Here is a 13,600-nt window from a genome sequence, read left to right as displayed (position 1 = left end):
ATAAGGAATTCGGCTAAAATCTTGTCAGCTCATTGCGGAGTAATGAGTCTTATTTTTTTGTCCGTTTACAATCAATTTAGGCTACAATTTTGTCCAAATCCGGCAGTGCCCGAGCTACGTTGATTTCACAATACTTATCTAGTCTCGATCGAGATTCAGATGATTTGAGCCGAAAATCGTCTGTCAACAAGTAATCAAAAATAGATTAACACGAAAAAAGGTGCAACATGAGGACTTCTCAGGGGGTCACCCATCCTAGTACTGCTCTAGCCCAAGCACGGTTGACTTCGGAGTTCTGTTGGGATCCGGTGCATTAGTGCTGGTATGATTGCACCCGACATTGAGTGGGATTTTTATTCTTATATCCCTCGAGTACGTGTGGAGCGGGCGGCGATGGACAACATGCGGCACTGCTCTCTCTCAATAAGAACCATGAAGTTAAGCGTTCTAGCGCGATGGTAGAGCTATGATGGGTGACCTCCCTGGGAAGTCCTCGTGTCGCGACAGTTTAGGTAAATTATGGCTAAAACAGTCGAAATAATTGTTTTTAATGAGTTAATCGAATCCGGAGTAATCTACGTCATACCCTGCCGCACAGAACCGGCTCACGACAACAAAAATCGCTAAATGTTCCCAGAAAATAAAAAAAAAATAAGAAGAAAAAAATAGAGAATGTAAAGCTATTATTATGCCTGGGATACGATAAAATGGAACCGGAATCGAATTTCGAACTTCCTAAGCGGATTTCTCGAGGAAACGGAAGCTTAACAGAAGCAGAAAATCGCAAATAAGAGGTTCTTAGAGAAGGAATTCGGCTAAAATCTCGTCAGCTCATTGCGGAGTAATGAGTGTCGTTGTTTGCCCGTTTACAATCGAATTAGGCTACAATTTTGTCCAAATCCGGCATATCCCGAGCTACGTTGATTTCACATGCCTTATCTGGTCACGATCGAGATTCAGATGATTTGAGCCGAAAATCGGCTGTCAACACGTAATCAAAAATAGAAAATCTCGAAAAGGGGTGCTACACGAGGACTTATTAGGGGTCACCCATCCTAGCACTACTCTTGCCCAAGCACGCTTAACTTCGGAGTTCTGATGGGATCCGGTGCATTAGTTCTGGTATGATCGCATCCGACATTGAGTGGGATGTTTATTTTTAAACCCTTCAAGTACGTGTGGAGCAGGCGGCGATGGACAACACGCGGCACTGCTCTCGCCCAATCAGAACCATGAAGTTAAGCGTTCTGGCGCGATGGCAGAGCTAGGATGGGTGACCTTCCTGGGAAGTCCTCGTGCCGCGACCGTTTACGTAAATTATGGCTAAAACAGTCGAAATAATTGTTTTTAATGAGTTAACCGTCTCCGGAGTAATCTGCGTCATACTCTTCCGCACAGAACCGGCTCACGGCAACAAAAATCGCTAAATGTTCCCAGAAAATAGAAAAAAAAATAAGAAGAAGAAAATATCGAATGTAAAGCTATTATTATGCTTGAAATACGATAAAATGGAACACGAATCGAATTTCAAACTTCCTAAGCGGATTTCTCGAGGAAACGGATGCTTAACAGAAGCGTAAAATCGCAAATTAGAGGGTCTTAGAAAAGGAATTCGGCTAAAATCTCGCCATTTCGTTACGGAGTAATGAGACTCGTTCGTTTGCCTGTTTACAATCAAATTAGGAAAAAATTTTGTCCAAATCCGGCAGTGCCCGAGCTACGTTGATTTCACGTGTCTTATCTGGTCTCGATCGAGATTCAGATGATTTGAGCCGAAAATCGTCTGTCAACAAGTAATCAAAAATAGAAAAACACGAAAAGGGGTGCAACACGAGAACTTCCCAAGGGGTCACCCATCCTAGTACTGCTCTTGCCCAAGCACGCTTAACTTCGGAGTTCCTATGGGATCCGGTGCATTAGTGTTGGTCACACCAGACATTGAGTGGGATGTTTATTCTTATATCTCTCGAGTACGTGTTGAGCAGGCGATGATGGACAACAAGCGGCACTGCTCTAGCCCAATCAGAACCATGAAGTTAAGCATTCTGGCGCGATGGCAGAGCTAGGATGGGTGACCTTCCTGGGAAGTCATCGTGTCGCGACCGTTTACGTAAATTATGGCTAAAACAGTCGAAATAATTGTTTTTAATGAGTTAACAATCTCCGGAGTAATCTGCGTCACACCATTCCGCACAGAACCGGCTCACGGCAATATTAATCGCCAAATGTTCGCAGAAAATAGAAAAAAAATAACTAGAAGAAAATAGCGAATGTAAAGCTATTATAATGCCTAAGATACGATAAAATGGAACAGGAATCGAATTTCGAACTTCCTAAGCGGATTTCTCGATGAAACGGAAGCTTAACAGAAGCGGAAAATCGCAAATTAGACTGTCTTAGAGAAGGAATTCGGCTAAAATCTCGTCAGCTCATTGCGGAGTAATGAGTCTCGTCCGTTTGTCCGTTTACAATCAAACTAGGCTACAATTTTGTCCAAATCCGGGAGTGGCCGAGCTACGTTGATTTCACATGGCTTATCTGGTCCCGATCTAGATTCAGAGGATTTGAGCCGAAAATCGTCTGTCAACAAGTAATCCAAAATAGAAAAACACGAAAAGGGGTGCAACACGAGGACTTCCCAGGGGGTCACTCATCCTAGTACTGCTCTCGCCCAAGCACACATAACTTCGGAGTTCTGATGGGATCAAGTGCATTAGTGCTGGTATTATCGCACCCGGCATTGAGTGGGATGTTTATTATTATATCCCTCAATTACGTGTGGAGCGGGAGACGATGGACAACACGCGGCACTGCTCTCGCCCAATCAGAACCATTAAGTTAAGCGTTCTGGCGCGATCGCAGAGCTAGGATGAGTGACCTTCCTGGGAAGTCCTCGTGTCGCGACCGTTTACGTAAATTATGGCTAAAACAGTCGAAATAATTGTTTTTAATGAGTTAACCATCTCCGAAGTAATCTGCGTCATACCCTTCCGCACAGAATCGGCTCACGGCAACAAAAATCGCTAAATGTTCCTAGAAAATAGAAAAAAAATAAGAAGAAGAAAATAGCGAATATAAAGCTATTATTATGCCTGAGATACGATAAAATGGAATTGGAATCGAATTTCGAACTTCCTAAGGGGATTTCTCGATGAAACGGAAGCTTAGCAGAAGCGGAAAATCGCAAATTAGAGGGCCTTAGAGAAGGAATTCGGCTAAAATCTCGCCAGCTCATTGTGGAGTAATGAGTCTCGTTAGTTTGCCCGTTTACAATCAAATTAGGCTACATTTTTGTCCAAATCCGGCAGTGCCTGAGCTACGTTGATTTCACATGTCTTATTTGGTCCCGATCGAGATTCAGATGATTTGAGCCGAAAATCGGCTGTCAACAAGTAATCAAGAATAGAAAAACACGAAAAGGGATGAAACACGAGGACTTCCCATGGGTCACCCATCCTAGTACTTCTCTTGCCCAAGCACGCTTAACTTCGGAGTTCTGATGGGATCCTATGCATTAGTGCTGGTATGATCGCACCCGAAATTGAGTGGGATGTTTATTCTTATATCTCTCGAGCACGTGTGGAGCGAGCAACGATGGACAACACGCGGCACGGCTCTCGCCCAATCAGAACCATGAAGTTAAGCGTTCGGGCGCGATGGCAGAGCTAGGATGGGTGACCTTCCTGGGAAGTCATTGTGTCGTGACCGTTTACGTAAATTATGGCTAAAACAGTCGAAATAATTGTTTTTAATGAGTTAAACGTCTCCGGAGTAATCTGCGTCATACCCTTCCACACAGAACCGGCTCACGGCAAAACAAATCGCAAAATGTTCCCAGAAAATAGAAAAAAAATAAGAAGAAGAAAATAGCGAATGTAAAGCTATTATTATGCCTGAGATAAGATAAAATGGAAAAGGAAACGAATTTCGAACTTCCTAAGCGGATTTCTCGAGGAAACGGAAGCTTAACAGAAGCGGAAAATCGCAAATTAGATGGTCTTAGAGATGGAATTCAACTAAAATCTCGACAGCTCATTGCGAAGTAATGATTCTCGTTCGTTTGCCCGTTTACAATCAAATTAGCCTACAATTTTGTCCAAATCCGGCAGTGCTCGAGCTACGTTGATTTCACATGTCTTATTTGGTCCCGATCGAGATTCAGATGATTTGAGCCGAAAATCGGCTGTCAACAAGTAATCAAAAATAAAAAAACACGAAAAGGGGTGCAACACGAGGACTTCCCAGGGGGTCACACATCCTAGTACTGCTCTTGCCCAAGCACGCTTAACTTCGGAGTACTGATGGGATCCGGTGCATTAGTGCTTGTATGATCGCACCCGACATTGAGTGGGATGTTTATTCTTATATCTCTCGAGTACGTGTGGAGCGGGCGACGATGGACAACACGTGGCACTGCTCTCGCCCAATCAGAACCATGAAGTTAAGCGTTATGGCGTGATGGAAGAGTTAGGATGGGTGACCTTCCTGGGAAGTCCTCGTGTCGCAACCGTTTACGTAAATTATGGCTAAAACAGTCGAAATAATTGTTTTTAATGAGTTAACCGTCTCCGGAGTAATCTGCGTCATACCCTTTTCCGCACAGAACCGGCTCACGATAACAAAAATCGCTAAATGTTCCCAAAAAATAAAAAAAAATAAGAAGAAGAAAATACCGAATGTAAAGCTATTATTATGCCTGGGATACCATAAGATGGAACAAGAATCGAATTTCAGACTTCCTAAGCGGATTTCTCGAGGAAACGGAAGTTTAACAGTCAAATTAGCCTACAATTTTGTCCAAATCCGGCAGTGCCCGAGCTACGTTGATTTCACATGTCTTATTTTCTCCCGATAGAGATTTAGATGATTTGAGCCGAAAATCGTCTGTCAACAAGTAATCAAAAATAGAAAAACACGAAAAGGGGTGCAACACGAGGACTTCCCCGGGGGTCACCCATCCTAGTACTGCTCTCGCCCAAGCACGCTTAACTTCGAAATTCTGAAGGGATCCGGTGCATTAGTGCTAGTATGATCGCACCCGACATTGAGTTGATTTTTAATCTTATATCTTTCAAGTAGGTGTGGAGCGGGCAACGATGGACAACACGCGGCACTACTCTCCCCCAATCAGAATCATGAAGTTAAGCGTTCTTGCGCGATGGCAAAGATAGGATGGGTGACCTTCCTGGGAAGTCCTCGTGTGACGACCGTATACGTAAATTATGGCTAAAACAATTGAAATAATTATTTTTAATGAGTTAACCGTCTCCGGAGTAATCTGCGACATACCCTTCTGCACAAAACCAGCTCACAGCAACAAAAATCGTTAAATGTTCCCAGAAAATAGAAAAAAAATAGGAAAAAGAAAATAGCGAATGTAAAGCTATTATTATGCATGAGATACGAGAAAATGGAATAGTAATCGAATTTCGAACTTCTTAAGCTGATTTCTCGATGAAACGGAAGCTTAACTGAAGCGGAAAATCGTAAATTAGAGGGCTTTAGAGAAGGAATTCGGCTAAAATCTCGATCCGCATTGAGCCTCGTTCGTTGCCCGTTTACAATCAAATTAGGCTACAATTTTGTCCAAATCCGGCAGTGCCCGAGCTACGTTGATTTCACAAGTTTTATCTGGTCCCGATCGAGATTCAGATTATTTTAGCCGAAAATCGGCTGTCAACAAGTAATCAAAAATAGAAAAACACGAAAAGGGGTGCAACACGAGAACTTCCCAAGGGGTCACCCATCCAAGCACTGCTCTTGCCCAAGCACGCTTAACTTCGGAGTTCTGATGAGATCCGGTGCATTAGTTCTGGTATGATCGCACCCGACATTGAGTGGGATGTTTATTCTTATATCTCTCGAGTACGTGTGGAGCGGCCGACGATGGACAACACGCGGTACTGCTCTCGCACAATCAGAACAATGAAGTTAAGCGTTCTGGCGCGATGGCTGAGCTAGGATGGGTGAACTCCCTTGGAAGTTCTCATGTCGCGACCGTTTACGTAAATTATGGCTAAAACAGTCGAAATAATTGTTTTTAATGAGTTAACCCTCTCCGGAGTAATCTGCGTGATAACCTTCCGCACAGAACCGGCTCACGGCAACAAAAATCGCTAAATGTACCCAGAAAATAGAAAAAAAAATAAGAAGAAAAAAATATCGAATGTAAAGCTATTATTATGCCTTAGATACGATAAAATGGAACAGGAATCGAATTTGGAAGTTCCTAAGCGGATTTCTCGAGGAAACGGAAGCTTAACAGAAGCGGAAAATCGCAAATTAGAGGGTCTTAGAGAAGGAATTCGGCTAAAATCTCGCCAGCTCATTGCGGAGTAATGAGTCTCGTTCGTTTGCCCGTTTACAATCAAATTAGGCCAAAATTTTGTCCGAATCCGGCTGTGCCCGAGCTACGTTGATTTCACATGTCTTATCTGGTCCCGATCGAGATTCAGATGATTTGAGCCGAAAATCGTCTGTCAACAAGTAATCAAAAACAGAAAAACACGAAAAGAGGTGCAACACGAGGACTTCCCAGGGGTCACCCATCCTAGTACTGCACTCGCCCAAGCACGCTTAACTTCGGAGCTCTGATAGGATCCAGTGCATTAGTGCTGGTATGATCGCACTTGACATTGAGTAGGATGTTTATTCTTATATCCCTCAAGTACGTGTGGAGCGGGCGGCGATGGACAACACGCGGCACTGCTCTCGCCCAATCAGAACCATGAAGATTGCGTTCTAGCGCGATGGCAGAGCTAGGATGAGTGACCTCCCTGGGAAGTCCTCGTGTCGCGACCGTTTACGTAAATAATGGCTAAAACAGTCGAAATAATTGTTTTAATGAGTTAACCGTCTCCGGAGTAATCTGCGTCATACCCTTCTGCACAGAACCGGCTCACTACAATAAAAATCGCTAAATGTTCCCAGAAAATAGAAAAAAAATAAGAAGAAGAAAATAGCGAATGTAAAGCTATTATTTTGCCTGAGATACGATAAAATGGAACAAGAATCGAATTTCGAACTTCCTAAGCGGATTTCTAGAGGAAACAGAAACTTAACAGAAGCGGAAAATTTCAAATAGAGGGTCTTAGATAAGGAATTCGGCTAAAATCTTGTCAGCTCATTGCGGAGTAATGAGTCTCATTTTTTTGCCCGTTTACAATCAATTTAGGCTACAATTTTGTCCAAATCCGGCAGTGCCCGAGCTACGTTGATTTCACAATACTTATCTAGTCCCGATCGAGATTCAGATGATTTGAGCCGAAAATCGTCTGTCAACAAGTAATCAAAAATAGATTAACACGAAAAAAGGTGCAACATGAGGACTTCCCAGGGGGTCACCCATCCTAGTACTGCTCTAGCTCAAGCACGGTTGACTTCGGAGTTCTGTTGGGATCCGGTGCATTAGTGCTGGTATGATTGCACCCGACATTGAGTGGGATTTTTATTCTTATATCCCTCGAGTACGTGTGGAGCGGGCGGCGATGGACAACATGCGGCACTGCTCTCTCTCAATAAGAACCATGAAGTTAAGCGTTCTAGCGCGATGGCAGAGCTATGATGGGTGACCTCCCTGGAAAGTCCTCGTGTCGCGACCGTTTAGGTAAATTATGGCTAAAACAGACGAAATAATTGTTTTTAATGAGTTAACCGTCTCCGGAGTAATCATCGTCATACCATTCCGCACAGAACCGGCTCACGGCAACAAAAATCGCTAAATGTTCCCAGAAAATAGAAAAAAAAATAAGAAGAAGAAAATATCGAGTGTAAAGCTATTATTATGCCTGAGATACGATAAAATGGAACAGGAATCGAATTTCAAACTTTCTAAGAGGATTTCTCGAGGAAACGGAAGCTTAACAGAAGCGGAAAATCGCAATGCCCGAGCTACGATGATTTCACATGTCTTATCTGGTCCCGATCGAGACTCAGATGATTTGAGCCGAAATCGTCTGTCAACAAGTAATCAAAAATAGATTAACACGAAAAAAGGTGCAACACGAGGACTTCCCAGGGGGTCACCCATCCTAGTACTGCTCTAGCCCAAGCACGGTTGACTCCGAAGTTCTGATGGGATCTGGTGCATTAGTGCTGGTATGATCGCACCCGACATTGAGTGATATTTTTATTCTTATATCCCTCGAGTACGAGTGGAGCGGGCGGCGATAGACAACACGTGGCACTGCACTCGGCCAACACGCTTAACTTCGGAGTTCTAATGGGATCCGGTGCATTAGTGATGGTATGATCGCACTCGAAATTGAGTGGGATTTTTATTGTTATATCCCTCGAGTACGTATGAAGTCGGCTGCGATAGACAACACGCGGCACTGCTCTCGTCCAATCAGAACCATAAAGTAAAGCGTTATGGCGCGATGGACGAGCTAGGATGGGTGACCTCCTTGGGAAGTCCTCGTGTCACGACCGTTTACGTAATTTATGGGTAAAACAGTCGAAATAATTGTTTTTAATGAGTTAAACGTCTCCGGAGTAATCTACGTCATACCTTTCCGCACAGAACCAGCTCACGACAACAGAAATCGCTAAATGTTCCCAGAAAATAGAAAAAAATAAGAATAAGAAAAAATCGAATGTAAAGCTATTATTATGCTTGGGATACGATAAAATGGAACCGGAATCGAATTTCAAACTTCCTAAGCGGATTTCACGAGGAAACGGAAGCTTAACAGAAGCGGAAAATCGCAAATTAGAGGGTCTTTGAGAAGGAATTCAGATAAAATCTCGCCAGCACATTGCGGAGCAATGAGTCTCGTTCATTTGCCTGTTTACAATCAAATTAGGCTACAATTTTGTCCAAATCCGACAGTGCCCGAGCTACGTTGATTTCACATGTCTTATCTGGTGCCGATCGAGATTCAGATGATTTGAGACGAAAATCGTCTGTCAACAAGTAATCAAAATTAGAAAAACACGAAAAAAGGTGCAACACGAGGACATCGCAGGGGGTCTCACCCATCCTAGTACTGCTCTCGCCCAAGCACGCTTAACTTCGGAGTTCTGATGGGATCCGGTGCATTAGTCCTGATATGATCGCACCCGACATTGAGTTGGATTTTTATTCTTATATCCCTCGAGTACGTGTGGAGCGGGCGGCGATGGACAACACACGGCACTGCTCTCGCCAAATCAGAACCATGAAGTTAAGCGTTCTGGCGCGATGGTAGAGCTAAGATGGGTGACCTCCCTAACAAGTCCTCGTGTTGCGACCGTTTACGTAAATTATAGCCAAAAGAGCCGAAATAATTGTTTTTAATGAGTTAACCGTCTCCGGAGTAATCTGCATCATTCCCTTCTGCACAGAACCGGCTCACGACAACAAAAATCGCTAAATGTTCCCAGAAAATAGAAAAAAAGAAGAAGAAAATAGCGAATGTAAAGCTATTATAATAACTGGGATACGATAAAATGGAACCGAAATCAAATTTCGGACTTCCTAAGCGGATTTCTCGAGGAAACGGATGCTTAACAGAAGCGTAAAATAGCAAATTAGAGGGTCTTAGAAAAGGAATTCGGCTAAAATCTCGCCATTTCGTTACGGAGTAATGAGTCTCGTTCGTTTGCCTGTTTACAATCAAATTAGGAAAAAATTTTATCCAAATCCGGCAGTGCCCGAGCTACGTTGATTTCACATGTCTTATCTGGTCTCGATCGAGATTCAGATGATTTGAGCCGAAAATCGTCTGTCAACAAGTAATCAAAAATAGAAAAACACGAAAAGTGGTGCAACACGAGGACTTCCCAGGGGGTCACCTATCCTAGTACTGCTCTCGCCCAAGCATGCTTAACTTCGGAGTTCTGATGGGATGCGGTGCATTAGTGGTGGTATGATCGCACCCGACATTGAGAAGGATGTTTATTCTTATATCTCTCGAGTACATGTGGAGAGGGCGGCGATGGACAACACTCGGCACTGCTCAAGCCCAATTCGAACCATGAAGTTAAGCGTTCTATCGCGATGGCAGAGCTAGGATGGGTGACCTCCCTGGGCAGTCCTCGTGTCGCGACCGTTAAAGTAAATTATGGCTTCAACAGTCGAAATAATTGTTTTTAATGAGTTAACCATCTCCGGAGTAATCTGTGTCATACCCTTCCGCACAGAACCGGCTCACGACAACAAAAATCGCTAAATGTTCCCAGAAAATCGAAAAAAAAATTAAGAAGAAGAAAATAACGAATGTAAAGCTATTATTATGCCTGGGATACGATAAAATGGAATCGGAATCGAATTTCGGACTTACTAAGCTGATTTCTCGAGGAAACAGAAGCTTAACAAAAGCGGAAAATCGCAAATTAGAGGGTCTTAGAGTAGGAATTCGGCTAAAATCTCGCAACCTCGTTGCGGAGTAACGAGTCTCGTTCGTTTGCCCGTTTACAATCAAATTGGCCTACAATTTTGTCCAAATCCGGCAGTGCCCGAGCTACGTTTATTTCACATGTCTTATCTGGTCCGAATCGAGATTCAGATGATTTGAGCCGAAAATCGTCTGTCAACAAGTAATCAAAAATAGAAAAACACGAAAATGGGTGCAACACGAGGACTTCCTAGGGGGTCACCCATCCTAGTACTGCTCTCGCCCAAGCTCGCTTAACTTCGCAGTTCTGATGGGATTCGGTGCATTAGTGCTGGTATGATCGCACCCGACATTGAGTGGGATGTTTATTCTTATATCCCTCGAGTACGTGTGGAGTGGGCGGCGATGGACAACACGCGGCACTGCTCTCGTCCAATCAGAACCATGAAGTTAAGTGTTCTGGCGCGATGGCAGATTGAGGATGGGTGACCTCCCTAGGCAGTCCTCGTGTCGCGACCACTTACGTAAATTATGGCTAAAACAGTCGAAATAATTGTTTTTACTGAGTTAACCGTCTCCGGAGTAATCTTTGCACAGAACCGGCTCACGACATCAAAAATCGCTAAATGTTCCCAGAAAATAGAAAAAAAAATAAGAAGAAGAAAATATCGAATGTAAAGCTATTTTTTCGCTTGGGATACGATAATAAAATGGAACAGGAATCGAATTTCCAACTTCCTAAGCGGATTTCTCGAGGAAACGGAAGCTTAACAGAATCCGAAAATCGCAAATTAGAGGGTCTTAGAGAGGGAATTTGGCTAAAATCTCGCAAGCTCATTGCAGAGTAATGAGCCTCTTTCGTTTGCCCGTTTACAATCAAATTAGGCTACAATTTTATCCAAATACGGCAGTGCCCGAGCTACGTTGATTGCTAGGTCGTAGGCACGAGTTCAAGAGTCCATGTCAACTTGGAGTTCTTTGCCACTTCATGCACTTGAGTTGTGTTTCGGTTTTGGGGCTAGGGTCAAGTCCTAAGGGTTCCAAGGGTCTTGTATGGTCCATAGGGGGTCTGGCTTGAGGTTGGCTCTTGATGGTTTGAGCATGGCTCGATAAAAATTGGAGTTGACTCGAGGTGTAGTGCATAGGCTCGGTTAGGGTTTCTTCTTTGAAAATAATCCGAAACATGGCTCACGGGGGTCGAGTCGTGGTTCACGAGGGCTAAAATGATAAAAAGTCTAAATTTTTAATTTGGAAATTTTATATTAAAGTTTGAATTAATTCGGGATTAAAACGCATTAAAAATGATTAATTAAGGAATAATTGAAAATTCTAGTATTTAAGATAAATAAAATTATGGAGAATTTAATTTAAGCTTAAATAATTAATTGGGACATGTTAGAGTCAATAAAATTAAGAAAAAGTCAAATTCGAGGATTTTTACGTCTAGGGGTAAAATAGTCATTTTACAACTAGAAATTAATAAACGTCATGACAATGCCCTAAATGTTGTTTTATATGTTAAAATGCTTATTTTAAATGTTTTATGGATTTTTATGATTTAAATATGGACATTTAAAAGATATGTTGTGCATGCTTTTATAAAGTGATGGAAATACGGAATGTTGAAGGATGTAAAGGGATTGTGACTAATGTGATGATACGATGATATGTTAATACGTAAGGCCAAGCCTCAGTTGACGGGTGAGAGTGTCGCTGATGTCCCCGACGCCCAGTAATGTCGTTACATGTAGATGGATCCATCGTCCAATACGAATACGAAAGTCACAATCAACGATCTGAATTCAATGAATATGAATATGTTTATGATGAACATGAATATGAATATGAATATGTCGATGATGATATGAAAATGTTTACGTTTATGCATGTCATGAAAATGTTATTTTACGTAAAAGTATTTTCACTGTTGCATATGATTTTATACGTATTAGTTGGTATCAAGAATATGTTGTGTTGAGTCTTTAGACTCACTAGGTGTGATCGATGCAGGTGAATTTGAGGTTGATGATGGTGGAGGTCTTGAGGGTTGATCTGATTGGACTGAAGATGCACATAACCTGAGGACCAGCGCTTCTAGTCTTCCGTATTTACGATTATGATTTATGTTAAAAATTTTATTACTATTTATTTATGTTTATGAGTGGTTTTTGAGAGGATGTTAGGTTTATCAATTTTGCTAATTTATGATATGCAAACGTTTAAACGATTTTATGACTCAAAATATTTCCTTTGATATTCAAATAATAGTTGGTTGTTTTATTTTAAAAATGGTGTCAAAAATACTTTAATTATTTTGCATGTGTTCGGCCGAATGAGGGAAGTTAAAAAAAATAGTATATTTTAAGCAAAACGCGTAGTGAACATTTCACTGTAACTGGCTGGCGAGTATGTATTGATTATAGAAAGTTGAACAATGCCACACGTAAAGATCATTTTCCATTGCCTTTTATTGATCAAATGCCTGATAGACTTGCTGGTTATTGTCATTATTGCTTTTTAGATGGTTATTCAAGTTATAACAAGATTGCTATAGCGCCAGAGGATCAGGAGAAGACTACTTTCACGTGTCCCTATGACACGTTCGCTTTTAGGAGAATCCTTTTGGGCTATGCAATGCGCCTGCTACTTTTCAGAGGTGCATGATGGCCATATTCATAGACATTGTTAATGTGACACCTCGACCCGTTTACAATAAAAATAGCAGCGGAATTTAAAATTTTCTTATAAAATGAAGGAAGGTTTCAAAATACATCACCATGAAATGTTTAAAAGTAAATAAATGATCATTCAAATGATATAACAAAATACAAAATATCATTCCTATGATCATGATCCAAAAATACTTGCAAAATAACATCTTCCTTCCAACTTCGTATGCATATGACTCCGGGCCACAATCAACGTCCTGGTCCGTCGCTCTTATCTGCATCACATGAAATAACTGAAATGAGTATAAAACTCAGTAAGTGGAACTCTTACATAGCAATGATACATAGTATATTCTGTAAAACATGGCTTTGGAAACATAAAATACCATCAACTCTGAAACATGTATATCGTAGCAATAGCATAACAATGAGATGGTATTTCTCTTTACTATGGTGGATTGATATCAATAGTAACTCTGTCTGTGGTGCTCTTATCCCATCGATATAAATCGACAACTCTGAGGGATATAAGCCTATGGTCGTTGATCAACTAATTGCATGCAATCTCTGACTATGTATCTATCAATCCATAAAACATTTAAACTCTTTCTTTGG

At 41.9% G+C, this 13,600-nt stretch overlaps 12 non-coding genes and 2 pseudogenes across 12 annotated transcripts; all 14 read right to left on the bottom strand.

The window, feature by feature from the left end:
• Positions 1-217: 217 nt before the first annotated feature.
• Positions 218-336, bottom strand: LOC142508718 (5S ribosomal RNA). The gene has a single exon (XR_012806922.1). It is a non-coding gene; the product is annotated as a 5S ribosomal RNA (ribosomal RNA).
• A 682-nt stretch (positions 337-1,018) lies between these two features.
• LOC142511326 (5S ribosomal RNA) lies at positions 1,019-1,136 on the bottom strand (annotated as a pseudogene).
• A 684-nt stretch (positions 1,137-1,820) lies between these two features.
• LOC142511665 (5S ribosomal RNA) lies at positions 1,821-1,934 on the bottom strand (annotated as a pseudogene).
• Positions 1,935-2,617: 683 nt separating this feature from the next.
• Positions 2,618-2,736, bottom strand: LOC142508029 (5S ribosomal RNA). Its single transcript, XR_012806263.1, has one exon. It is a non-coding gene; the product is annotated as a 5S ribosomal RNA (ribosomal RNA).
• Positions 2,737-3,419: 683 nt separating this feature from the next.
• On the bottom strand, positions 3,420-3,537 carry LOC142509021 (5S ribosomal RNA). The gene has a single exon (XR_012807214.1). It is a non-coding gene; the product is annotated as a 5S ribosomal RNA (ribosomal RNA).
• A 683-nt stretch (positions 3,538-4,220) lies between these two features.
• LOC142506977 (5S ribosomal RNA) lies at positions 4,221-4,339 on the bottom strand. The gene has a single exon (XR_012805246.1). It is a non-coding gene; the product is annotated as a 5S ribosomal RNA (ribosomal RNA).
• Positions 4,340-4,921: 582 nt separating this feature from the next.
• LOC142516530 (5S ribosomal RNA) lies at positions 4,922-5,040 on the bottom strand. Its single transcript, XR_012812320.1, has one exon. It is a non-coding gene; the product is annotated as a 5S ribosomal RNA (ribosomal RNA).
• Positions 5,041-5,710: 670 nt separating this feature from the next.
• On the bottom strand, positions 5,711-5,829 carry LOC142516222 (5S ribosomal RNA). The gene has a single exon (XR_012812028.1). It is a non-coding gene; the product is annotated as a 5S ribosomal RNA (ribosomal RNA).
• A 684-nt stretch (positions 5,830-6,513) lies between these two features.
• LOC142507027 (5S ribosomal RNA) lies at positions 6,514-6,631 on the bottom strand. The gene has a single exon (XR_012805294.1). It is a non-coding gene; the product is annotated as a 5S ribosomal RNA (ribosomal RNA).
• Positions 6,632-7,311: 680 nt separating this feature from the next.
• LOC142510260 (5S ribosomal RNA) lies at positions 7,312-7,430 on the bottom strand. The gene has a single exon (XR_012808383.1). It is a non-coding gene; the product is annotated as a 5S ribosomal RNA (ribosomal RNA).
• Positions 7,431-7,992: 562 nt separating this feature from the next.
• Positions 7,993-8,111, bottom strand: LOC142508477 (5S ribosomal RNA). Its single transcript, XR_012806688.1, has one exon. It is a non-coding gene; the product is annotated as a 5S ribosomal RNA (ribosomal RNA).
• An 830-nt stretch (positions 8,112-8,941) lies between these two features.
• LOC142509653 (5S ribosomal RNA) lies at positions 8,942-9,062 on the bottom strand. The gene has a single exon (XR_012807817.1). It is a non-coding gene; the product is annotated as a 5S ribosomal RNA (ribosomal RNA).
• A 679-nt stretch (positions 9,063-9,741) lies between these two features.
• LOC142509364 (5S ribosomal RNA) lies at positions 9,742-9,860 on the bottom strand. Its single transcript, XR_012807541.1, has one exon. It is a non-coding gene; the product is annotated as a 5S ribosomal RNA (ribosomal RNA).
• Positions 9,861-10,545: 685 nt separating this feature from the next.
• On the bottom strand, positions 10,546-10,664 carry LOC142516073 (5S ribosomal RNA). Its single transcript, XR_012811887.1, has one exon. It is a non-coding gene; the product is annotated as a 5S ribosomal RNA (ribosomal RNA).
• Positions 10,665-13,600: the final 2,936 nt, after the last annotated feature.

Source organism: Primulina tabacum, chromosome 10, assembly GCF_025594145.1.
Source record: "Primulina tabacum isolate GXHZ01 chromosome 10, ASM2559414v2, whole genome shotgun sequence".
Classification (NCBI taxonomy): domain Eukaryota; kingdom Viridiplantae; phylum Streptophyta; class Magnoliopsida; order Lamiales; family Gesneriaceae; genus Primulina; species Primulina tabacum.
Note: the sequence above shows the minus strand (reverse complement) of the source record. Positions and strands in the feature narration are given on the sequence as shown.